The sequence below is a fragment of the Dasypus novemcinctus genome, chromosome 11, assembly GCF_030445035.2.
Source record: "Dasypus novemcinctus isolate mDasNov1 chromosome 11, mDasNov1.1.hap2, whole genome shotgun sequence".
Taxonomy (NCBI): domain Eukaryota; kingdom Metazoa; phylum Chordata; class Mammalia; order Cingulata; family Dasypodidae; genus Dasypus; species Dasypus novemcinctus.
The window spans coordinates 100,506,564-100,531,517 of NC_080683.1; the positions used below are offsets into that span (position 1 = coordinate 100,506,564).

The 24,954-nt window shown below is 37.7% G+C and overlaps 1 protein-coding gene across 12 annotated transcripts in view; it reads left to right on the top strand.

The window, feature by feature from the left end:
• FABP7 (fatty acid binding protein 7) overlaps positions 1 to 24,954 on the top strand; it is a 187,413-nt gene that overhangs the window by 24,538 nt on the left and 137,921 nt on the right. For all 12 annotated transcript variants that reach the window (XM_058307354.2, XM_058307355.2, XM_071218645.1 and 9 more), the window contains exon 2: positions 17,184 to 17,283. The gene's annotated coding sequence lies outside the window, so the exon portion shown is untranslated. The remainder of the gene's footprint in view (positions 1 to 17,183; positions 17,284 to 24,954) is intronic.

The following is a 24,954-nucleotide window of genomic DNA, read 5'->3' on the forward strand; positions in this document are numbered from 1 at the left end:
TTGGGCCCCTGGCACAGCTTGCTGGTGCCAGAATGGGACATAAAGACCCAGTTCTTCAAATCCCAGGGGTGTGTGGTCTGATCACTGATCACTACTTTTGATCAGTTGCTTCAGACTGCTGGGACCTGGCTCTGAGGGTGGTTATTTCTCTCAGGCAAAGGTGGCAGGGGAATCTCAAAAGACAGTAAGACTCCTCAAAACCATGGAAAAGAGTTAAAGGGGCTGATGTACAAAAAGAAGAGCAGTGACACGAAGAGACATCTGCAGTGTTCATAGTGGCATTATTCACGATTGCCAAAAGTTGGAAACAACCCAGGTGTCCACCAGCTGATGAATGGATAAAGAAAATGTGCTGTATACACATGATGGAATATTATGCAGCTATAAGAAGAAATGAAGTTGTGAAGCATATGACAACATGGATGCACCTGGAGGACATTATGCTGCGTGAAGCAAGCCAGACGCAAAAGGACAAATACTGTATGATTGTGCTATTATAAACTGAATACACTGTGTAAATATATGGAGTTAATTAGAATATAGGTCACCAGAAAGTAGAATGAGGGTAGAGAATGGAAAGCTGAGGTTTAATATATGCAGAACTGGTAAAAAAGGTTGTTTGTAAGTCTTTGGGAGTAAATAGAAATGGTGAAAGCACACCATAGTGTTTGTAACTAGCATAGCTATTATATGGGTATGACAGTGGTTGAAAGGGAAAGTCTAAGGTCATGTATATTACTAGAAGGAAAGCTAAAGAAAAGGTAACTTGGGACTTATAATAGAATGAAACCTCATGTTAAATATGAATATAGGTGATAATGCATATATAAGACTTTTAGAAATATATGAACGCAAATGAGAGAGATGGAAACAGAATAGCAGTGATGTCTGGCAGGGGAAGCATGGAGACGTTGAGAAGTGATGAGTTTTTGTTTGTTTTTATTTATTATTATCAGAATAATGGAAATGCTTTAAAAATGATTGAAATGATGAATGCATAACTATGTGATTATACCAAATATCATTGATTGTACACTTTTGATGGATTTATACTTTATTAATATGTATCAATAAAATTTGTTAAAAATATAGGACTTTAAAACACAATGAACCCTTTTGTAAATCATGGACTATAGTTTATAGTACAATTATGAAAATGTTCTTTAATTGTAGCAAATAAACCACATTAATGCAAGGTGTTTATAATAGGGTGGGAAGTATATGGAAACTGTATTTTATGCATGACCTTTTTTTAAAAAAAAGATTTATTTCTCTCCCCTACCCCCCCCCCAGTTGTCTGCTCTCTGTGTCCATTCACTGTGTGTTCTTCTGTGTCCACTTGTATTCTTGTCAATGGCACTGGGAATCTGTCTCTTTTTGTGGCGTCATCTTACTGTGTCAGCTCTCCGTGTGTGCAGCACCATTCCTGGGAGGCTGTGTTTTTTTTGCATGGGGCAGCTCTCCTTGTGTGGTGCACTCCTTGCGTGTGGGGCTACCCTACACGGGGACACCCCTGCCTGGCACGGCACTCCTTGCTTGCATCAGCAGTACATATGGGCCAGCTCACCATACAGGTCAGGAGACCCTGGGTTTGAACCCTGGACCTCCCATTTGGTAGGCAAACGCTTTATTGGTTGAGCCAAATCCGCTTCCCATGCATGACCTTTTTATAAACCTAGACCTTCTCTAACAAAACTTCACAAAATAATCACCAATAATCTTATTATTTGAGAGAGCTATTATTAACATTTTGTTATGTATGGGATTAACATATACTTTTAAAAATGTGTATTTTTTATTAGAGAGGTTATGAACTTACGGAACAGTTATGCACATGTGTGGAATTCCCTTAGTGTACACCCTTCTACCAACAGACTACATTGTTGTGGAACATTTGTTATAGATAATGAGAGAAAATCATCAGACTATTACCACTATTATGTTCTACAGTGTACATTTGGTATATTTTTTCCATACTCCCCTATTATTAACACAGTACATCTTTGGCATTGATGCAAGAGTATTATAGTAGTGCTGTAACTATAGTCCATAGGTTACATTAATTGTATTTTCCTAAGATTCTCCACATTCTTACTACCTTGCAATAGTGTTGTAGATTTTTCTGGTTCATAGGACATTCTTGCATTTGTGCTGTTAACCACAATACTCATCCACCTCTGGATTCACTCTGTTGTTCAGTTCCTAGATTATTCCCTAACATTCTTTCAATTGACATTTATATTCCTAGACTACTCTTTTCAGCCACAATTCCCTTTATAAACCAGCTGCATTAGTTCTACTCACTATAATGTGTTACTGTCAAATCTATCCATTTCCACACTTTCACAGTCAAATTAATTAAAACTTCTACATATATTAAGTGTCAGTAGTCCTTCTCACCCTCCTCTTATCTCCTAATAATCTATACTCTAGGTTGTAACTCCATGCATTTATTCTTCATATTAGTGAGACCATGTGTGGCAGTTTGGTATTGTTTATGAATTCCAAAAATAAATATTGCATTGTGTTTGTAAGTCCATTCCTCTGGGCATATTAAATTATATTAAATTCAGAGGTTTCACTTTTACTTGATTAAATTTTAAGGGTGTTGATTTGGCTGCATCAGTTAGGATGTTGAGTCCCTGCCCCCTTGGCAGAGGGGAGAGTTTGAGTTTTGATGCTGGAGCCCTGGGAAGTAAATACACAGCAGTGAACACAGAAGAATGGAGACAGCTCTATAAACAGAGCAGAGGTCTGGGAAGAGAGATGAGCCTAAGTTAACTTACAACTGTAGCTGAGTCAGTAGAGAAATGAGCCCCAGGGAGAGAGACGAACCTTATATGAATTTACAGCTGAGATTAGAAGAAGCTGAGAGCATGGAGCCTTAAAAGGAAGAAGGAAAGCTGAACCCTGGCAGACATTACCCACCATCTTACTCCAACATGTGGCCAATGACTTTGGGTGAGAAGGTACCTTGAGTTGGACTCTTTAGGGCCCTGTGACTGTGAGCTTCTACCCCAAATAAATACCCTTTGTAAAAGCTGACAGCATTCTAATACTTTGATTAGCACCCCTTTGCCTGACTAATACAGAATTTGGTACCAGGAGTAGGGTGGTGCTTTTGCAAGGACCAAAATGTTGACACAGTTTTATAAATGGGTAAGCTTTATTTTTTTTGGAGAAATTTTAAGGTGCTTGATAGAAAAGGCCTTACATGCTTTGAAGAGACTGTTGGTGGGATGCAAAAGAGACTTTTTATGAGGACTTAGAGGTAAACGATGAAACTGTTATTGGAAACTGGAGGAAAGACAATCCTTGTTTTAAAGTTGTAGAGAACTTAGCAAGATTAACTCTGGTGTTTTATGGAATGCAGAATTTGAAAATGGTGAGGCTGGGGCATTTAGCTGAAGAATTTTTCAAAGTAAACTTGGAGAATGCAGCTTGGTTTCTCCTTGCAGCTTATAATAAAATGCTAGATGAGAGAGATAAGCTGAGAATTGAATTGTTGGGAGCAAAGAAAACAAAAACTGATTCCGGAAATTCCAAGTCTCTAGTAATCAAGCCCCCAGACAATAGTGCCCTATTTGAGGAAGTAATTAAGCATGGAACTTGTAATTTATGATTGAAAATGCAATTATCTAAGAAAGACTTGTGGAAAGTATTACTGTTTGATGGCTTGGACCCCTGCTTCCTTCATGCTAAACCAACAAGCTTTCTGGGAGAGCTGGATGAACAAAACCACTGTCATCCTGGACTAAAAGGGATATTGATGGGGGAAGTAGATTTGGTCCAATGGGTGGGGCATCTGGCTACCACATGGGAGCTCTAAGGATCAAATCCAGGGCTTCCTGACCCATGTGATGAGCTGGCCCATGCGCAGTGCTGACGTGTGCAAGGAGTGTGGTGCCATGCAGGGGTGTCCCCCGTGTAGGGGAGCTCCACGTACAAGGAGTGTGCCCCATAAGGACAGCCGCCCAGCACGAAAGAAGGTGCAGCCTGCCCAGGAATGACACCACACACACAGAGAGCTGACGCAGCAAGATGATATAACAGAAAGAGACATATTCTGGGTGCCGCTGACAAGAATACAAGCTGACACAGAAGAACACACAGCGAATGGACATAGAGAGCAGACATTTGATGGGTAGGGAAGGGAGAGGAAAAAAAAAGGGATGTCAGTGGATATGTGGGAGGGAAAATGCTTTAAGAGGAAAACCGTGGAAGCTGAGATCTGAAATTAAGACATCTCCTTGGGCCAAGAGACCTGTGTACAGAAAGAATGAGTTTGCCTTAGCAGTTAAGAGGGCGGACATTCCTGCCTGATGTTTAAGGAGAATTTTGCCACACCAAGGTACAGAGAGGATGGAGCACATTCCCCAAGGATTAGGGGTTGTAAGGTAAACACCCCATAAGTCTGAGAGGGGTGGGCCTGTCCCCCATGGATTAGGGAAGATGAGGTCTCCAACTTGTTGCTCTGAGAAGGTTGGGCCTATATGCCAAAGGTTAGGGAGGATGTTGTCTTCACTTTACTGTGCTAGTGGGGTCAAGACTCCACCCCAGAGTTTGAGTGGGTGAGGTTTGGAGCTTGGTCAACACCCAGATGCTTGATGACGGTGGAACCAAGAAATTGACCATTGGGCAAGCCTGTGGAAAGGGTGGGTCCTCACAAGGCCCCAGGGAGAAGAAACCATCATCTTAGGAATGACTCTCAGACTTGAAATCTAATGAAATAGGTCCTGCAGATTTTCAGAAAAACTGTTCTTGACCTGTGACTAATGGTTTCCCTCCCAATTTCTCCTTATGGTAATGCAGGTGTTTATCATTTTTCTGTCCATTTGTGTACTGGAAGAAGAGAAATTATTTTGTAAGTTTGAGAGGTCTACAGCCAAATGGGACTTTGCTCCAAGACCAACTGTATTTCTAAAAACTGATTGTGATGTGGGTTTGTATATAGCATTGCTACTGAAATAAGGTTTTTTAAATATTGTAGTGTCTTATTGGAATTCAGAGGTAGAGTCTAAGAGTTCAGTATTGTTTATGAATTCCAAAAAATAGATATTGGATTATGTTTGTAAACTGGTTCATTCCTCTGGGCATATTAGATTTATTAAATTCAGAGGTTTCACTTTTGCTTGATTAAATTATGATTAGGGTTTTAATTTGGCCATGTCAGTAGGATGTTGAATCCCTGCCCTTGGTGGGTGGGGACTCAAAGAAAACAATATGTCAGAAGTGCGTGTTGGAGTTTTGATGCTGGAGCCCTGGGAAGTAAATACACAGGAGAAGAACACAGAGGAGTAGAGACAGCTAGTAGGCACAGTAGAGGCCCTGGGAAGAGACTGAGCCTCATAGCCTACAGCTGCAGCTGAGCCTGGAGGAAAACGAGCCCGGGAGAGAGAATACACTTATTGTAGCCTACAGCTGAGATTGTAAGCAATTTGGACCGTGGAGCCTTAAGTGGAAGAGGAAGGCTGAACCCTTGAAGACATTGCCTGCCATCTTGCTCAACACATGATAAGTGATGTTGGTTGAGAAAGAATCTCTTTTGGTACCTTGAGTTGGACTCTTTTTTTTTTTTTTTTTTAAAAGATTTATTTTATTTATTTATTTCCCCCCCCTTTCCCCCGCCCCTACCCCGGTTGTCTCTTCTCTGTGTCTATTTGCTGCATCTTCTTTGTCCGCTTCTGTTGTTATCAGCGGCATGGGAATCTGTGTTTCTTTTTGCTGCATCATCTTGTTGTGTTGGCTCTCCTTGTGGCGGCGCCATTCTTGGGCAGGCTGCACTTTCTTTCGCACTGGACGGCTCTCCTTACAGGGCGCACTCCTTGCGTGTGGGGCTCCCCTACATGGCGGACATCCTTGCATGGCACGGCACTCCTTGCGTGCATCAGCACTGTGCATAGGCCAGCTGCACATGGGTCAAGGAGGCCTGGGGTTTGAACCGTGGACCTCCCATGTGGTAGATGGACGCTGTAACCACTGGGCCAAGTCTGCCGCCCGAGTTGGACTCTTTCGGGCCTGATAGCTGTAAGCTTCTACCTCAAATAAATACCCTTTATAGAAGCCAACAGATTTCTGGTACTTTGCTTTAGTATCTCTTTGGCTGACTAATATACCATGCAATATTTGTCCTTTTGTGTCTGACTTATTTCACTTAAAGTCTTCCAGGTTCATCCATGTTATCATATGTGTCACAATTCCATTTCTTCTTAAAGCAGCATAATATTCCATTGTATGTATATACCACGTTGTGTTTATCCATTCATCGGTTGATGGACGCTTGGTTTATTTCCATCTTTTGGCAAATATGAATAACACTGCTAAGAGCATAGGTGTGTAAATGTCTGTTCACATCACAGTTTTCAGTTCTTCTGGATAAATATGTACTAGAGAAACTGCTGGGTTATATGGCAGTTCTATATTTAGCTTCCTGAGGAACTGCCAAAATGCCTTCCACAGAGACTGCACCATTTTACATTCCAACTGACAGTGAAGGAGTGCTCTATTTCTCCACATCATCTCCAGCACTTATTGTTTTCTGATTTTTTTTTAAAAGCCCTTTCTTTGAGGATGAGATGATATTTTTTGTTTTGATTTGCATTTCCCTAATAGCTAGTGATGTTGAACTTTTTTTTTTTAATATGCTTTTTGGCCATTTATATTTCCACCATGGAAAAATGTCTGTTTAAATCCTTTGTACATTTTTTAATTGGCTTATTTGTACTTTTATTGTTGAGTTGTATGATCTCTTTATATGGAACGGAAAACAAACCCTCACTGAATATGTGGTTTCCAGGTATTTTCTCCCATTGAATATATTGCCTTTTCACCTTTTTAGAGAAGTCCTTTGAATTACAAAAGTGTTTAAATTTGAGGAGTTCTCATTTATCCATGTTTTCATTCATTGCTTGCGCTTTCAATGTAAGGTTAAGAATTCACTATCTTACCACCAGGTTTTGAAGATGTTTCCCTACATTTTCTTCTATGAGCTTTATGGTTGTAGATTTTATAGTTAGGTCTTTGATCCATTTTGAGTTAATTTTTGTGTAAGGTATGAGATAGGGGTCTTCTTTCTTTCTTTTGGCTTTGGATATCCAGTTCTCCCAGTATCATTTGTTGAATAGACTGTTCTGCCCCAGCTGGGTGGTTTTGACAGTCTAGTCAGAAATCACTTGACCGTAAATGTGAGGGTCTGTTTCTCAACCATCAGATTGGTGCCATTGGTCTGTGTGTCTATCTTTATGGCAGTACCTTGCTGTCTTTATCACTGTAGCTAGGTAATATGATTTAAAGTTTGGAAGTGAAAGTCCTCCAACTTCACTCTTCCTTTTTAATGATGTTTCTGGCTATTTGGGCCCCTTACCATTTCAAATAAATTTGGTAATTATGTTTTCCATTTCTTTAAAATATGCTGGTTGAATTTTTATTGGGATTGTATTCAATCTATATATCAGTTTGGGTAGAATTTACATCCTAATGATATTTAGTTTTCCAATCCATGAACATAGAATATTCTTCCATTTATTTAGGTCTTTTTGATTTCTTTTAACAATGGATTCTAGTTTTCTGAATACAAGTGCTTTATGTCCTTGGTTAAGCTTATTCCTAAATATATGATTCTTTTAGTCACTATTGTGATTGGAATTTTTTTTTCTGTGAATTTCTCCTCAGTTTGTGCCTTACTAGTGAATAGAAACACAACTGGTTTTTGCGTAATAATCTTGTATCCTACCACTCTGCTGAAATTATTAGCTCTAGCAGCTTTATTATAGATTTTTTGGTACTTTCTAGGTATAGGATCATATCATCTGTGAATCCTTTCTGATTTGGATGCCTTTTATTTCTTGCTTGATTGCTCTAGCTAGAACATCTAATACTATATTGAACAACAGTGATGACAGTGAACATCCTTGTCTTGTTCCCAATCGTTGTGGGAAAGCTTTCAGTCTTTCACCATTGAGTACATTGATGGCTGTGCATGTTTTGTATTTGACTTTGATCACGTTGAGAAAGTTTTCTTCATCCTACCTTTTTAAGTATTTTTATCAAGAAAGAATGCCGTATTTTGACAAATGCCTTTGCTGCATCAATCGATAGGATCATGTAATTTTTCTTCTTTCATACATTAATCTGGTGTGTTATGCTGATTTTCTTGTATTGAACCACCCTTGCATGCCTGGTGTAAAAACTCAGGATCATGATGAGTAATTATTTTAATGTGCTTTTGGATTCTATTAGCAACTATTTAAGGATATTTGTATCCATATTCATTAGGGAAATCATTGTGCAATTTTCATTATTATCTGGCTTTGTTTTAAAGTGGTATTGGCTTCATAGAGTAAGTTTGGCAGCATTTCTTGTTCAATTTTTTTGGATAAGTTTGAGGAAGACTTATTAAATCTTCTTTGAGTGCTTGGTAGAACTCACTTGTGAAGTCTTCTGGTCCTGGACTTTTCATTTTGGGGAGTTCTTTGATGACTGTTTCAGTCTTTTTACTTGTGATTGCTTTGTCAGGGTCTTCTATGTAGGTTTTGTATGTTCCTAGGTGTTTTTCCATTTCATCTAAATTGTCTGATTTATTGGCATACAGTTGTTCGTGGTATCCTCTTGTGATCTCATTTATTTCTGTTGGGTCTCTGTAATGTCCCAGTTTTCATTTTTTATTTGATTTATTTGTCCCTTTACTCCTTTTTTCTTAGCCTAGCTAATGGTTTGTCAGTTTTGTTAGTATTCTTGAAAAAGCAACTTTTGGTTTTAATTCTAATTTTTTGTTCTCAATTTCATTTATTTCTGCTCTGACCTTTGTTATTTCATTCCTTCTGCTTGCTTTGAGAATAGTTTGCTGTTCTTTTTCTAGTTCCTCCAGCTGTGTAGTTAGGTCATTGATTTTAGCTCTTTCTTTTTTAATGTAAGCATTGAGGGCTATAAATTTCTCTTTCAGGACTGCCTTCACCACATCCTATAGGTTCTGATATGTTGTGTTCTCATTTGTCATCCTTCTTGAGATATTTCTTGATTTTTCTCTCAATTTCTTCTTTGATCCACTGAATAAGAGTGTTGTTTAATCTCCATTTATTTGTGAATTTTCCCTTTTTCTGCCTGTGTGAATTTCCAGGGTTTATTCCATTATGATCATGTGCTTTGTATAATTTTTATCTTGTTGAATTTATTGAGATTTGCTTTGTGATCCAACATATGGTCTATCCTGGATAAATATCCATGAGCACTTGAGAACAATGCATATCCTCCTGTTTTGGAATGCAGTGTTCTGTATATATCTATTAGGTTTAGTCCACTTATCATATTATTCAAGCTCTCTGTTTCTTTATTGATCCTCTGCCCAGATGTTCTATCCAGTGCTGAGAGTGGTACATTGAAGTCTCCAACTATTATATTATAATAGATACATTTATTTCTCCCTTCAATTTTCTAGGGTTTGCCTCATGTATATTTATTTTGGGGCATCCTTGTTAGGTGCATATACATTTATGATCAGTATTTCTTCCTGAAATATATTTATCAATATATAATGTCCTTCCTCGTCTCTAATAACAATTTTGCTTTTAAGGTCTTTTTCTTCCAATATAAGTATAACTACTCAGGCTTTTTTTGTTTTGATTACTGCATGTGTGGAATATCTTTTACCACCCTTTCAATTTCAATCTATTGGTATCCTAGAGCCTAAAGTGAGTCTCTTGTAAATAGCATATAGATAGCTCATATTTTCTTATCCATTTTGCCAGTCTGTGTCTTTCGATTGAGGATTTTGATCCATTAGCTTTCAATGTCATTACTGTAAAAGCAGTTCTTCACCCATTTTGACCTTTGGCTTTTATCTGCCATATTTTATTTTCACTATTTTTACCCTTTAAGTTTCTTTTACTGATATCTTTATTTCTAGACTGCCTTCCAAGCTTCTATGTCCTGTCTCTTCAGGCTCTAGCACTCCCTTTATTTTCTGCAAAGCTTGTCTCTTGATTACAGGCTCTCTCAGTTTTTGTTTATTCATGAATATTCTAACCTCACCCTTATTTTTGAAAGATAGTCTTGCTGGATATAAGATTCTTAGCTGGCAGTATCTTTTTTCCCCCTCTACTTGTATTAATTTAAAAATTTTTTATAACTTTTTATTTTTTAAAAGATACTTAGATTGCATATATGTTATATAGAATATATATAGGAGATGCCCATATACCCACTCCCCACGCCTCCCACATTTTCCCACATTGGCAACATCCTTCATTAGTGTGGTACATTCATTGCAATTGATAAACACATTTTGGAGCATTGTCACTAAGCATGGATTATAGTTTACATTGTAGTTTACACTCTTAAATATATCATCTGACTACCTTCTCCCTTCCATGGTTTCTGATGAGAAATCAGCACTTAATCTTATTGAGTATCTCATGTATGTGTTACATCTCTTTTCTCTTGCTGCTCTAGGTATTCTCTGTCTTTGGCATTTGACATTCCGATTAGTAAGTGTCTTGGAATAGGTCTATATAGATCCATTCAGATGGAAGTATGTTGTACTTTTTGGGCATGAGTGTCTTTGTCCTTCAATAGTGTTGGGAAGTATTTAACCATTATTTCTTCAGCTCCTTTTCCCTTCTCTTCTTCTGGGGCACTGATGATACATATGTTAGTGAGTCTTTTACCATCATTTAGTTTCCCCAGACTCTGTTCAATTTTTTCCATTCTTTTCTTTATCTTTTGTACGTTCACTTTCAGAGGCCATGTCTTCAACCACACTGATCCTTTCTTCTGCCTCCTCAGATCTACTGTTACATGCCTCCTGTGTGTGTGTGGTTTTTTTTTTTAAGATTTATTTTATTTATTTCTCTCCCCTTCCCCCCGTTGTCTGCTGTCTGTGTCCATTTGCCGTGTGTTCTTCTGCATCTGCTTGCGTTATCCGATGTGTCTGGGAAACTGCGTCTCTTTTTTCTTGCATCATTTTGCTGCATCAGCTCTATGTGTGTGCGGTGCCACTCCTGGGTGGGCTGCACTTTTTTCATACAGGGCAGCTCTCCTTGTGGGATGCACTCCTTGAGTGTGGGGCTCCCCTATGCAGGAGCGCCCCTTCGTGGCATGGCACTCCTTGAGCATGGCACGGCACTCCTTGAGCATGGCAGCAATGCACGTAGACCATCTTACAACATGGGTCATGAGGCCCTGGGGATCAAACCCTGGACCCTCCATATGGTAGAAAGGCAGCACTCTATCAGTTGAGCCATGTCTGCTTCCCCTGTGTATTTTAAATTTTATTTAATGTGCCTTTCATTCTCATAAGATTTGCTCTTTTTATTTGTAGGCTTTCAAATGCTTTTTTGTGCTCACCCATTATCTTCTTAATATCCTTAATGTCTTTAGTCATCTCATTGAATTTATTAAGGAGATTTTTTTGAACATCTATGATTAATTTTCTCAACTCTGTTATGTCATCTGTAGGCTTATCTTCTTTTCTTGACTGGGCCATAGCTGCTTGTTTGTTGGTGTGGATTGTAATTTTTTGTTGGTGTCTTGGCATGTGACTTAGTAGATGTATTTATTGAGGGTGCAGTTTCTCTCTTTAGTTTAGGGCTTTCTTGCCCTTTATTCCTTGTTGGTTGTGTAGTAGGAGCTGAGGATGTAGTTGGTACTGTAGACTACAGAGGCTAATGCTGCCTGTGATGCTCTAGGGCCTGATACAACTTCTCCTACCTTTCTCTTCTGTCAGGGGTAGGGACAGAGTCGCAGCCATGTGTAGTAATCCCAGCTATGCAGACCAAGACTGTCTGTGGTTGCCCAGAGAAACTGAGGAATCACTAGCGTCCTCCTATCTTATTGGCAGGTGGGGGTGGAGCATAGGTTTCCAACTATTCAGTCTGTGTGGGTTGAAAGCAGCTACCCTTGCTAAGACGGGCTGGGGAGACACCACACCCTTCTTGGCCTTTCAGGGGTGGGGGTGGAGCTATAAAAGCTTATCAGTCCAGTTGGTGCAGGCCAAAAGTGCCTGCAGTTGCCCTGAAAGGTTAAGGAAACACTAGAACCTTCCTGTCCAGTGGGGGCAGGACGGGGTGGTTTTCCAGGTGCTCAACAACCATTCTGTTTTGGCCAAAAGCATGTGCAGTTGCCCAGAGAGGCCGAGGAAGCATACTTGCCTCCTATCCTATGGGGGGCAATGATGGAGCCTCAGATGTCCGACTATCCAGTCTGTGCTGGCTGAAAGTGCCTGCAGTTACCCCAAGAGACTGGTGCAGGCCTGCCCAGCTTTCACCCTGCTGGAGGTGGGGCTGGAGACTAGGCTAGAGCTGCAATGCTGTGTGGATGCCTTCAGTCTCTGTCATTTTCAGTTGGTCCAGCTTCCCCTAATGCTGTGGGTGGAGTTTAAATGGCAGTTCAAGGCCTCTTTTTGACTTGGACAGGTTCAAAATGAGCTGCTCTTAGGATTATATCTTAGCTAGCCAATTTACTACTCTTTAGCTGATGTCAGCACTCAGCTGTCCCTTTTTCTCCCATTTTTGGGAAATGGAACTTCCAATCCCAACCATGGAACAGTTCCTAAGGTGGCCTTTGCTCCCGTGGGAAATGGGTAACAACAGCCTCTGCAGTGTGGTGTGCTCTACTCACGAACTTATACTGCAAATGGGCAGTCTTCTCCCTCCATTCTTTCAAGGGTGTTGCAGGATGCTCTTCTGGTCTCCTGGGTCCCCCAAACAGGTGCTTTTTAGATAGCTCTGGGTGATTACTAACTGCCCTGAAGTAAGCAGGAGCAGGAGCTCTAGGATTCCTTACTCTGCCACCATCTTGTTCCTTCCACCAACATATATTTTTAAAAAACAAAATTGTGTATGGGATTAACATATACTTTTTAAAAATAATACTGTGATTGTTACATATATATGTACATCTAGCTGTTTAATTGAACATTTTACAAAAAATATCTGTGCCCGATCATTAACTATTCATTAAGGCTTCTCAAATTGCTGAATAGCATAGAATTTAAGAGTAATACTAATTGAAGTTGAATGCCTACACTTCGCTTCCTAGCTGTGCTTTGGGAAAAGTTACTGCCTATTTCTGAGCTTCGGTTTTGTCATCTGTAAAATGGAGATCTTAAGAATTGTAGTGAAGGTTTAATGACCTAATATATGTCAAGTATGCCTAGCACATAGTAAGGCATAAACGTTAGCTATTAAATTTTCATGTTTCTAATGGTAAGATGGTATTTTTTCCTTTGGATACACCATACTTTATTAGACCAATTTCCAATTAGACTTACCATTGCTTACCAATTCAGTCTTCACCCTTACTTCCTACATTTCAGGTTTCCTTATAATCTGGCCTAAGCTGATTAAAGGACAGTTTTCATAGTTTCAATTCTCTCCTCTCAGGGTGGCCCATTTCTTTACAGTTTCCTGTTCACATTATGCCTGTTCTCCCCTCAGCTATATTATTTGATGCTACTCAGAGTTGTTGACTGTGTATCTAGCAAATGGTCTAGAAGACTCAGGAGTGCTTTCTGGAACAATCTGTGCAAGGCATGAAGGAAGCCGGATTAGGCAGAGGGTAAAGCTGATTCAGTGAACTCTGCAGCTGTGATGTCCCCTCAGAATCAGCCCAAATGGAGGCACAGGCCAGCTCTTTATATCCAGTGTTGGCCATTCAGAGGATGTGAACTTTTTTTGGTCTGAGTCCACTTCTTAGAGAAGGTCATGCCTGAGGGCCACCAACACTCCTCTCAGGTGGGAATAGGGGTGGCTCAGTTTTGAAAGGGGCCTCAGGTGACACACCACAGTGTCCATTGCATCTGCCTCACAGCGTTTTCCCTTTTCCTTTGCACCTGAATAAACTCTTCCTTGGGGAGGTATATTCTAGTGTATGAAAAGGTTGAGATACTGGGTGCAATACATGCATATTGCATTAGAAGGATGAGTACTACAGGAGTCAACTAGAAGGACTACTAATGATCTAAGTTGGAATAATTTGAGAACCTGAAGAAAGTAGTGTTGGATTATACACTATGATACATATACATAATGGAATATTATTTAGCCATGAGAAGAAATAAGGCTGAGACATGCTGCAATATGGAAGAACTTTGAAAACGTGCTCAAGGTATTAAGCAAGATACATAAGGACAAAATTTATATGCTATCACTTATAAGAGATGACTAGAAACAACATATATGCAGAGATAAAAAGCAGACTAGAGCTTTTATTTTACAAATAAAAATAAAATGAAATGACCGCACATACATACACAAAAGATAGAAAGCAAATTAAGAGCTTTTATTTTACAAATAAAAATAAATAAAATGAAATGACCACACATATACAAACTGATAAGAAAGTCTGATAATCTGTTGTCACTAAGAAGAGTCTAGAGAGACAAGAGATATGATGATTAAATGTAATGTGGTATCCAGAATGGGAACCTGCAACACAAAAAGGACATTAGATAGAAACTAAGGAAATCTTTAAGTATGGACTATAGTTAATAACTGTGACAAATGTACCATACTAATGTATGATGTCAAAAAAGAAGAGGAAACTGGGTGTGGCATATATAGGAACTTTCTATACTATCTTTACAATTTTTCTATAAGTCTAAAACTATTCTAAATAAAAGGTTTATTTTAAAAGAATGGTATTATCAAATGACCTTTTTAAATTCCATTAGTCTCCTGGAATCAATACTATACTGATGTTCTCTGTCTTTTCCTTTTCATTTTCTAATCTCTGGTATCCTGCTTGAGTGTTAATTGACCCTATGTTCTAACGGTGTCATAAGGTAGCAGAGAGGTTAAAAGAGTAGGTAAATTTTGGTCTTCCTGTATATTGCCCATGTAAAAATTGCCTGAAAGCTAGCAGGATAAAAGGTTCATGAGAAATTCAGGGTGTTGATGAGAGAAATAGGGCCTGGCAGCATTTTTGTTTTCTTTTATTCTAAAATAAAACCTTGCTAGAGCTGAGGTTATAGTGCTAATTATATATTAAGTAATATTTGAGTTGATACCTTCTGTTTCCTCTTTAGAAGCAAAACAAAGAAACTCATTCTATTATCCATGTTCCATATTCTTCAACTAAAAACCTGCTATGTGGTCATACATGACTTTTTATTTCCATAATAATTGCCCTAGGAACACATTTCCTAATAGAAATTGTCCAGTAGCTGGGCTTCAAGGAGAATGCTTAAATATTTGTGCAACAAATGACAGGTGAGCTATTTTCATTAATGCAGGTTTAGCCTATTGAGATTTGTTCCTCTTTTCAGCCCCTTTCTCTTTTAGATTCAGAATGTCCTTGAAGCCCAGATATATTAGAGTATGATTCCTTTGGTGCTCTTTCTCATTGGAGGGTAAAGTAAAACTCTTTAGAACATCAAATTCCCAAAAGGAAGCTCTAAGATTTAGGAGTGGAATCACAGCTACTTTTCTGAGATCCCAATCTGAATCATCTGTGTTAAACCCAAGATACACGATTTTTACTCTTGTAATTCTTCAAGGAGAGTAGTTAAAGTACTGTACATTCAGTATTTTCCTGTGTGTGACCTGCTTAAATTTGCAGAGCAACCTGGAGAGATAGGCGGGATAAATATTATTATCCCTCTGATGAACAAGACTGCCATTTGCCCACAAGAAAGGAAATTACTACTCAAAGTCAAAAACTGAGAAATGATGAGTTGAAACTTGAACTAAGTTCAGTGCTTCTGTCTCCAAACTCTAGTGCCCTTAGGACTTTGACTGCTTTGCTTGTGAGCTATGAGAAAATGTGAGAAACAAAGTAGAACATAATTAAATTTGAAAAGGAATGAAAAGAGTGGCTAGCACAATGCTCTTTGTATTTTGGACAAAAGATACTTTGTTTCTGAAACACGGTGAAATATTTCCACCGCATATAATTCTTGTGTTTTATACAAATTAAGATGTCAGTTCCTGTATCAAAGCGAATGGTCTGTGGAGAACGAATTGGAAGGAGAGTGTCCCCAAACCAGGGAGCCTAGTGAGACATATACTGATCCTCTTGAGAACTAATGGAATGGAGGAAGTTGTAGGTGGTTGTGTCAAACTAGATCGTGACTGTGGAAATGGGGTTGGAAGGAGAGGGAGCTGCGCTGCATTCTGAGCCTGGAATAGACAGAATTTGGTGATTGATTATAAGGAAGAAGGGAAAGGAAAAAGACAGTACTGCTCCCTGGAATACACAATATGAAACTGGACCTTCTTTTGTTTGAAAAGCTGAGGTAGACAGAACATATAACAGAGATATTGATACTATGGGCCGCACACTTAAGAGAAAAAATATGCCTCTCCCATCTAGTCCAACTAAACATTTACTGTGTGTCTGTTCAGATACACAGTCTGTCTGGTTGAAAGGCAGCCTGGTTGACCCAGTGATCAGTTGTAACCACCTCTTTCAGAGTATATCTGGAGATGAAAATAATTATATTAATAGATTTATAATGGGAGCTTTTGTTATATAAAGATGTAAAGGTAGGAAAACATACAACTGGGTTGATGCCTATTCATAGCAAATTTCCAAGTTACCTCTAGATACAGGGGCATTGTATGTAGGCTGGATTTCACTGGGTTCATTTTCTTTTCCAGAATTCTGCTCACTCTGTCATGTGGTTGTGGAAAATAATGTCCTTGCTCCTTGGCATTGGAATTAAAAGATGAAATGCAGGGAATATTGTGTTTTTTTTTTTTCAATTTACACATCTTAGAAAGGTGTGACTCAGCAAGTAAATGTATTTTCAATGAATATTTGAAGAACATTTGGAGAAAAAATATATATCTTGCTATATTGTTAATTTTACTGTTTACTAAGAATATCTGTGACTACTCATGTTCATAGTTTTAGAGAACACAAGAAAGATTGTTCAGAAAACAGTTAATGGGTTTGAGTGGTAAACAAAATAATAAAAAAGAAACCTACTCATTTAAAAGGGAGTATGTGCTTCTGATTTAAGGAAATATGCACTACTTCTGCTTTAAAGCAGAGAAGTCCAAAAGAAAAAAAATATGGGTTTAGGACAGCAAAAAAATAACAATGAACATTGTTTTTTAAATTGTGTGGCATTCAATCATTAAATTAGATGTGCTTGTCCAAGGAACCATTTGTTCTTTTCTGCAAGAGATAAAGAACTAAAGATGTTTATCTTAGTAAATCTTTTTTTCCCCCTCTGTTTCCTTCAGAGGACATGGTATACTGAAAAGGCACTCAAACAAGAGAAATCTGAGGAAAACTTGAAACCATCAAGTTAAAGAGGCCACCCCAGGGACCAAAACGATAAAGGTAGGTAAACTTTTGTGTTATTGAACCTGTATTGAGGATATCTCTGAAATTGTCTTTGTTATAAAATTAGAGGACAGCACAGCAAAGAAAAGGTATGGTGGGAGGTCTACATTAAAAAAAATCAATATACTTCAAGCTTGATAGAATCAATTGTTAATTTCAAATTAACAGCAGATAGTATGTACTGAAAGATCTGTGTATACATTCCATGTCTTTGTCTGCCAGGGAGCTGCGATTAGTAGAGAGACTGAGCTTGGGTTGATATTTCCATGCACAGCTGTGCTTATTTTAAATTGTCGTCAGTAGAGGCAGCTAGCCAAACAGGATATGTTTTAAGTTTATAGACTTTAAACTCAGAAGAGAAACTCAGTGTTACTGATCATATCTTATAAACCTATTACTCTCCTCAGAGAGTACAGATTTATAGATGTGTATTTCTAATCAAAGCATACAAGTATTCTTGATGACATTGATCTTTAGAAATATACTTCAAATTAATACTCTTGAGAAATAAACAGGTTTCTGTGGCTTGATGTTTATATAAATATATATATATCTATAGAAAGAGATTTTCCCCCAGAGCACACACTGTTTGTGTGTAGGTGATCATGATTACATATGGAATCTTGTACATTAATTTCATATTTACCTACACAAATAGAATATCTTTGAAAATTGAGAACACATCTGTAGCAATCTTATTAATATTTCACAAATGTCTTTTATGTTGCTAGAGTTTGTATATGTGCCACCTCAGTCCCTTAGAACCACCTCCTTCCACTGGGAGTGAAAGCCACACTTCCCTTTTGCAGCTGAGATGGTAGACGGAGAAAGGCTTGGCCTGCGTAAAGGTCTAACATTCTTCTACTCTTGGATTCTCTTGAGAACAAAGCTCTGAGGAAACAGGAAAGAGTGGAAGAGATTAAACTTGGTTTAGGCTTATTGCCTGTTTTTTTTCAAAATAAGAACAACTTTCCTGTTAACGTACTGTGATTTCAGTTAGACTTTGGTGTGATGGATTCATTTCCATGTCTCACAGCATTTTTTCTTAAACTTTAAATTTATTAACAGAGAACTACATGTCTTAATTGAAATCCACCTTTTATTATAAAGTAATTGAAAAAAATAATTTTTTCAAAGGTGTTTATATTTTTGAATAAACAACTAAAATATTCATATTAGGAAAGACTAGCAAGTAGAATTATAAATACTAGTTTTGTACTTAAAATTAAAACTAATATGTAATACCTAATTTATCTTTAGTAATAAGGGCTGGGTGTTCATTGATTTATTAACACAATCTCATTATGTCCTTATAACTCTGTGAGAAAGGTAAAAAAAAGAATTATGATTATTCCCAGTAGTGAAAGTGTATCTTGCCAGATGCACACATTTTGCTAGTGGGTGGTAAAGTTAGCATTCGGACTTAATTCTGTCTAATGCTTAAGCCTATGTGTTTGACCAGCTTGGAAAGTTCAGCAGGACCTAAAATACTCCCTTCATTGATGAGCAAAGTATCTTGTTTTTATCAGGTATTTAAAATGAGTTGTTTAAAATATACATTTTAGGAATGTATTACCCACATGTTCTTTGAACTCTTCTTCTAGAAGACAAAAAAGATAGAAGTTTTTCTTATTTTATTTAATAAAGAACAATATGACTAAGAAGAAAAACTAAAAAGCCAAAAAATGAAAACTAATAACAGTAGCACAAGAAAAGAAAACCATAGCACCAAGTTCTCCTATAGAATACTGTGGGAGAGCAGTCAAGCCGTGTTGCCAGGGGCAAGGGATTGCTGGCTCTAGTACATAGTGTGCAGTACCTGGGAACACAAGGAAACAGTTTCCTAGGGAAGAGGGGACATTTGTATCCCTCTAAATGGGGGAATTGCAAGGGCTCCAGACACATGCCCAAGACAAGATGCGTGTACAAAAGGACTACGGAGGCTTCTATGCTTTGGCCCTCAGATATTCTCTAAAGTCATTGTATGGATAATCCCTGAAGGATCGCACCTGCACAGGTCAATCTGCAAAGACTGGGAAAGGTATTTTCCTTTTTCCTTTTTTTTTCCCCCTGGTTGGCTCCTGGCTTTTAGAAAAAGCTCTGTCATAATCGTTGCTGGGCACAGACTTTAGGAACAGATGCCTCAGATTCTAAATCACAGTGATAGCATATTAAAATATCAAGATAGTCAGGTTTGAACAAAAGGTCACACTACATACAGAGAAATGACCCATGGAAAGGAGAAAATTAAAACATTAGAAACCATCAGTAAAGAAGACAAGATCTGGGACATTAAAATATTGTTCTTTGTGGTGGTTTGAAGTTGTGTGTACTGCAAATCAAATCCATTCCTGTGGGTTTAAACCCATTGTGAGTAGGACCTACCTCATTCAGAGTGGGTCTCCATCTCATTACTGGAGTCCTTTATAAACAGGTGAATACAGAGAGAGGGGGAAAAAAGCATCGGAAGAAGCTGAAAGCAGTGAAACTGGAAGAGAAGCAACAGACCAGCAGACTCTGCCATGTGCCTTGTCATGTGACAGAGGAACAAGAATTGCAGGCAGCCTGTCTTGGCAAAGAAAGCATTGCCTTGATGATGTCTTCCTTGATTTAGACTTTTTTTTTTTGACCTCAAACTGTAAGTTAATAAGTTATTTAAGCCAAATAACTAAGTTGTCTAAGCCAACCCATTTCATGGTATCTGCTTTCAGCAGCCTAGGAAACTCCTTAAGTATGCTCAAACAGCTAAAGAAAAACATAAATGGAAGGTCATCAGAGAGGTCACGCTTACGCACACCTCAGCAGGACCCCAGAGAGAACCAAAGTAGATACAACCCTAGGTGCTGGTTCTCCTGAAGGCTATGGGATCCACAGGGTATATGGTCATGGCAGATGGATTTTGGAGTTCTGTGCCATGTCAGAGGGCCCTACTTTAGAATTTGTGCTCCTGAGTGTGATGGAGCTGGACTCAGATGTGACCTTCCTACACATGCCTCTTCTGTCACTTTTACTGAACCTGTGGTTGGTGCTAGGGATGGTACATACTCAGGGGACCTGAATCTCTGAACTGCCCATGTGCCAGCTGGGCCCTGAGCCTCAGCAGAGTTGCAGCTCCTACCCTCTAGTTCATTGGACTTACCCAGGTCAGCTAACAGGGAAGTGAAAATGGTCAAACACCATGCTAGGGAATCAAGAGTGCCAACAAACTGCAAGCAGAGGAATTGCATCCATCATCCATGTGGAATCTAAGCCCACCTCTTGATCTAGAGGTGGAGTGGACATCACCATCCCAGGGTCCAAAGAATGGAGGAATAAAATATGGATTAGAGTGGACTTAGTGATATTCTACTATAAAACTATTGTGACTAGTAATAGAAGAAATTGTAGCATTGTGGTGGAGAAAGTTGACCACAGTAGTTGCTGAGGGCAGGGGGAGGGAAGAAGAGATGTGATGTGGGGACAGTTTTGGGATTTTGAGTTGTCCTAAATCATATTGCAAGGTCAGATGCTAGACCTTATATATCCTGCCGTAACCCACTGAATGTACTGGGGAAGAGGGTGAACTACAGGGTAAACTATTATCTATGTGATGTGGCAATGCTCCAAAATGTGTTTGCCAAGTGTGATCAATGTGCCACAATGATGGAGTAGGTTTTTGGTGTGGGAGGAATGGGGTGGGGGAGTAGGGGGTATTCGGGAACCTCTTACATTTTTTAATGTAACTTTTCTTTTAATGATGTATATCTTCAAAAAAAATACCATTTACAAAAATGATGGGGTAGGGGATGGGGAGTGGGGTATATGGGAACCTCTTATGTTTTTTATGTTATTTTATGTTTTTTAATGTAACATTCTTTGTGATCTATTAACTTTAATTTTTAAAATGTAAAAAAAAAAAGAAAGGAAATCAAGAATACAATAGATGAACACCAAGAGAATATCCGTAGAGAGATGGAAATTATGAAAAGCAATCAAACAGAGCTGAAGATCACAGTAAGAGAAATTTAAAATTCCCTAGAGGGGTGCAACAGCAGATTAGAGGTGGCAGAAAAAAGAATCAGCAACTTGAAAATAAGACAATAGGATTCATTCAGTCTGAGGAGCAGAAAGAAGACAGAGTGAGGAAAAGTGAACAGAGCCTGAGGAACCTGTGGGACACCATCAGGCATACCTCTATACACATTACAGGAGTCCCAAAAGGGGAAGGAAGTAAGAAAGGGGCAAAGAGAAAATTCTCGGGAATAATGGCTGAAAACCTACAAAATTTAATGTAAGACATGAATACACAAATCTGAAATGCTCAATGAACTCCAAATGAGGTAAATGTAAATATTCCCGTCCTGTGACCAATAGATAGAGAATTCTGAAAGCCACAAGAGAGAAACAATGTGTCAACGTTCAAGGGACCCTCAATATGACTGAGTGCCTATCTCTCATTAGAAATCATGGAGTCAAGAATGCAGCAGGATGGCATATTTAAAGTGCTGAAAGAAAATAATTGCTAATAATAGACTTCTATTTCTGGCAAAATGGTCTTTCAAAATTGAGGGAGAGATTAAGACATTCACAGTTAAACAAAAGCTTAGGGAACTTGTCACCACTAGATTAACCCTATAAGAGATGCTAAAAAGAGTTCTGCAGGTTGAAAGAAGAGGAGCAATAGACAGTATATCGAAGCTGCATGAAGAAATAAAGATCTCCAGTGAGAGTAATGACATGGGTAAATATAAATGCCTGTACTATTATATTTTTGGTTTGTAACTCTAAACTTTTTACTTCCTACAGGATCTAAAGGCAAATGCATGAAATGTAATGATATGTCAGTGGTTTGGGACTCAAAGTATTAACATGTAATCTGTGGCAAGAAATGCATAAAGATGGGTGGCTAGAGAGGTATAGGAATATAGTTTGTGTATACTATTGAAATTGAATTGGTATCAAGAAAATGAGAGTGTTACAGATTTAGGATGTTAAATTTAAGCCCATGGTAAGTACAAAGAAATTACTGGAGAATTCACAAACTCATAGAGACAGAAATTAGAGTACAGGTTGCCAGGGTAGGTGGAATGGGGAGAAAAGGCATAATGGGTGTAGGATTTCTGTTTGGGGAGTTGGGAAAGTTTTAATAATGGAAGGTGGTGAGGGTGGTGAGGATACTGTAATATGTGATTAATTCCATTGAATGGTGTGCTTGGGAGTCATTGAGATGAGAAACTTGTATATATGTTCCTACAATTTAGCAAAAAGAGCAATTAAAGAGAATAATGACAATTAAATGTAATACATGGTCTTGGATGAGATCTAGGAAGGGAGAAGAAAAGTGACATTATTCAAACATGAAAAAAACTGAAATATAGACTGTAAGCTTTCTATCAGTGTTAAATTCCTGAGCTTGATAACTGTACTCCAGATGGTTACATAAATGAATATCCTTGTTCTTAGGAAGGTAAATGGTAGTATTCAACCTACACTTGGGTGTTCAGAAAATGGATTGATAGGCAGACAGATAGATGGATAGATAGAATTATACAGCAAATGTGGCAAAATGTTAACATTGGTAGATCTGGGTTTCTGGGGAGTAGGGCTATGTTGGAAATCTTTCTATAGCATTTCTATTATTTTTTAAACTGTCCTGTACATTTGAATGCATTTCAAAATTAAAAGTTAAACCAAGAAAAAACTCTTTGAAATACTAGCTAAATGAATGTGGAAGTCAACAAAATATTTGTTTTATTATTCCATGCAACAAATGATTTTTATTCTAGGAATGTGAAAGTGGTTGAATATTTCGGGACTTTATTAAAATAATTTCAGTCAACCACAAAAGAATAAAGCCCTATTTTTCTTTCTTATAGATTCCAACAGGTATTTGACAAAATACAACTAAATTTCTTTTAGAAAACCCACATAGCTACAACATATTATTAATAAATTAATAGAATGAGCTGTCGTTAACATGTAAAGAAGAAAGAGTTCAAGAAGAAACTTGAGTAACCTATTTTGTGCCCAAATCTCATCACTTCTAGTTAATGTTCTATAAATTCTGGCCAATAAGTGAAAAAATACTATAAAAATATGGAATAAAAGAATGAAACAACCACAAAAAAATATGGACTACTATCATTCTCATTTTATAAATGAGGAAGTTGAGACCCAAAGAGACTAAGGAACTTGCCCAAGGTCACACAGCTAATACGTGGCAGAATAGAATTAGAATGCCGACAGTGTAACTTGTGAGTCTTTAATCATAACACTATGTAATGCTAATCTCTCAAAGGCTTTAATTATTAGATAGGAGACATCATTTTTTCCTTAAAAAATATTTTTACTACAAATCCCAATAGAATGAACTGAAGTACAGTTAAGTGGCCATATTAGAGATAAATGTTCATAAATCAGTTGCTTTTTCCATAGCAGTAATAAGTAGCAAACATGATAGAAGAAAATCCCCTTCATAATAGCAATGAAATATCAGATATCTATGAATAAACTATCTAAGAAATGTTCAGAACTTAAATGAAGAAAACTTTTATTTTGTGGAACACAAAATAAGACTAGCATTAAGGGAATTTATCCTGTTTCTGCAAGAAAAGAATAAATGTTGTAAAGAGGTTAGGTTTCCTGAATTATTATAAAATTAATGTGATTCCATTTCAAACCCGGGAGAGATTTTTGGGGGGAGCTTGGCAAAAATTAAAATCCCATCTGGAAAAATGAATAACCTGAGAAAAGCAAGTTGTAGAAAAAGAATAATGATAAAGAAGAAACTTTCTATTTTAAGGTATTAAAACATATAATAAAATTACAAATTTTTAACACAGTATAGTACTTTTTAAAAAACTGAAATAGAGACTTAGAGTAGCAAAATCAACTTTAAAAATTCCCAAGCAGATTTAAGCATATAAAAGTAATATATAATAAAGCTGATATATCATTTTGGTGAAGGCATTGACTATTCCAGTGAACACAACTGCAATGATTTGTTAATGTTAGGGGATAAAGGTAAAGTTGTATCCTTTATTTATAGACTATACCAATAAATAGAAAATTTATAAAATAAAAGTAATGAGAAATAATAGAACTGGATGAAACTAGATAGTGAATATTGCACAGACTGGCATGGCATAGTACTAATTTGGTGTTGTACCCTTGCACTTTGCCCATACAGAGAATCAGAAATTTTTCTAGGGTGAAAATATGGTATGTCTTAGCTAAAAATAAAGATAGAGTTGTAGAAAATACAAGATGATAACATGGAAAGTAGAATTGCTCCACCTAAAAAGATTAACTAAATTTGAATTATAGTATCTAAGAGAACAGGGGATTTTCAACCAGTTTTATAATTCTTAGATGTGCCAAGGCATTTTATTTCAACAAAAGCAACACCCTTGAGTAATGTCTGACTTTTTACAATGCGTTACAACGTAAGTCATCTCTAATAAAAGTGAAATATTTCCAGTTTCCTCTTTTGAATTATGCCGTGGATACTTGGAGCAGAGTAATGCAATGATATATTAATAATTTGGAGAGAAACTTCCTATTTTATTATAATAATGATGAGTGAAAGATTATTTTTCTTCACCTCCCTCCGGAGTTGTTTTCTCCTTCAAGGTTGGGGCCCCAGAGCAAGTGTTACACATGGGATAATGATCAGTGAACAATGAAATA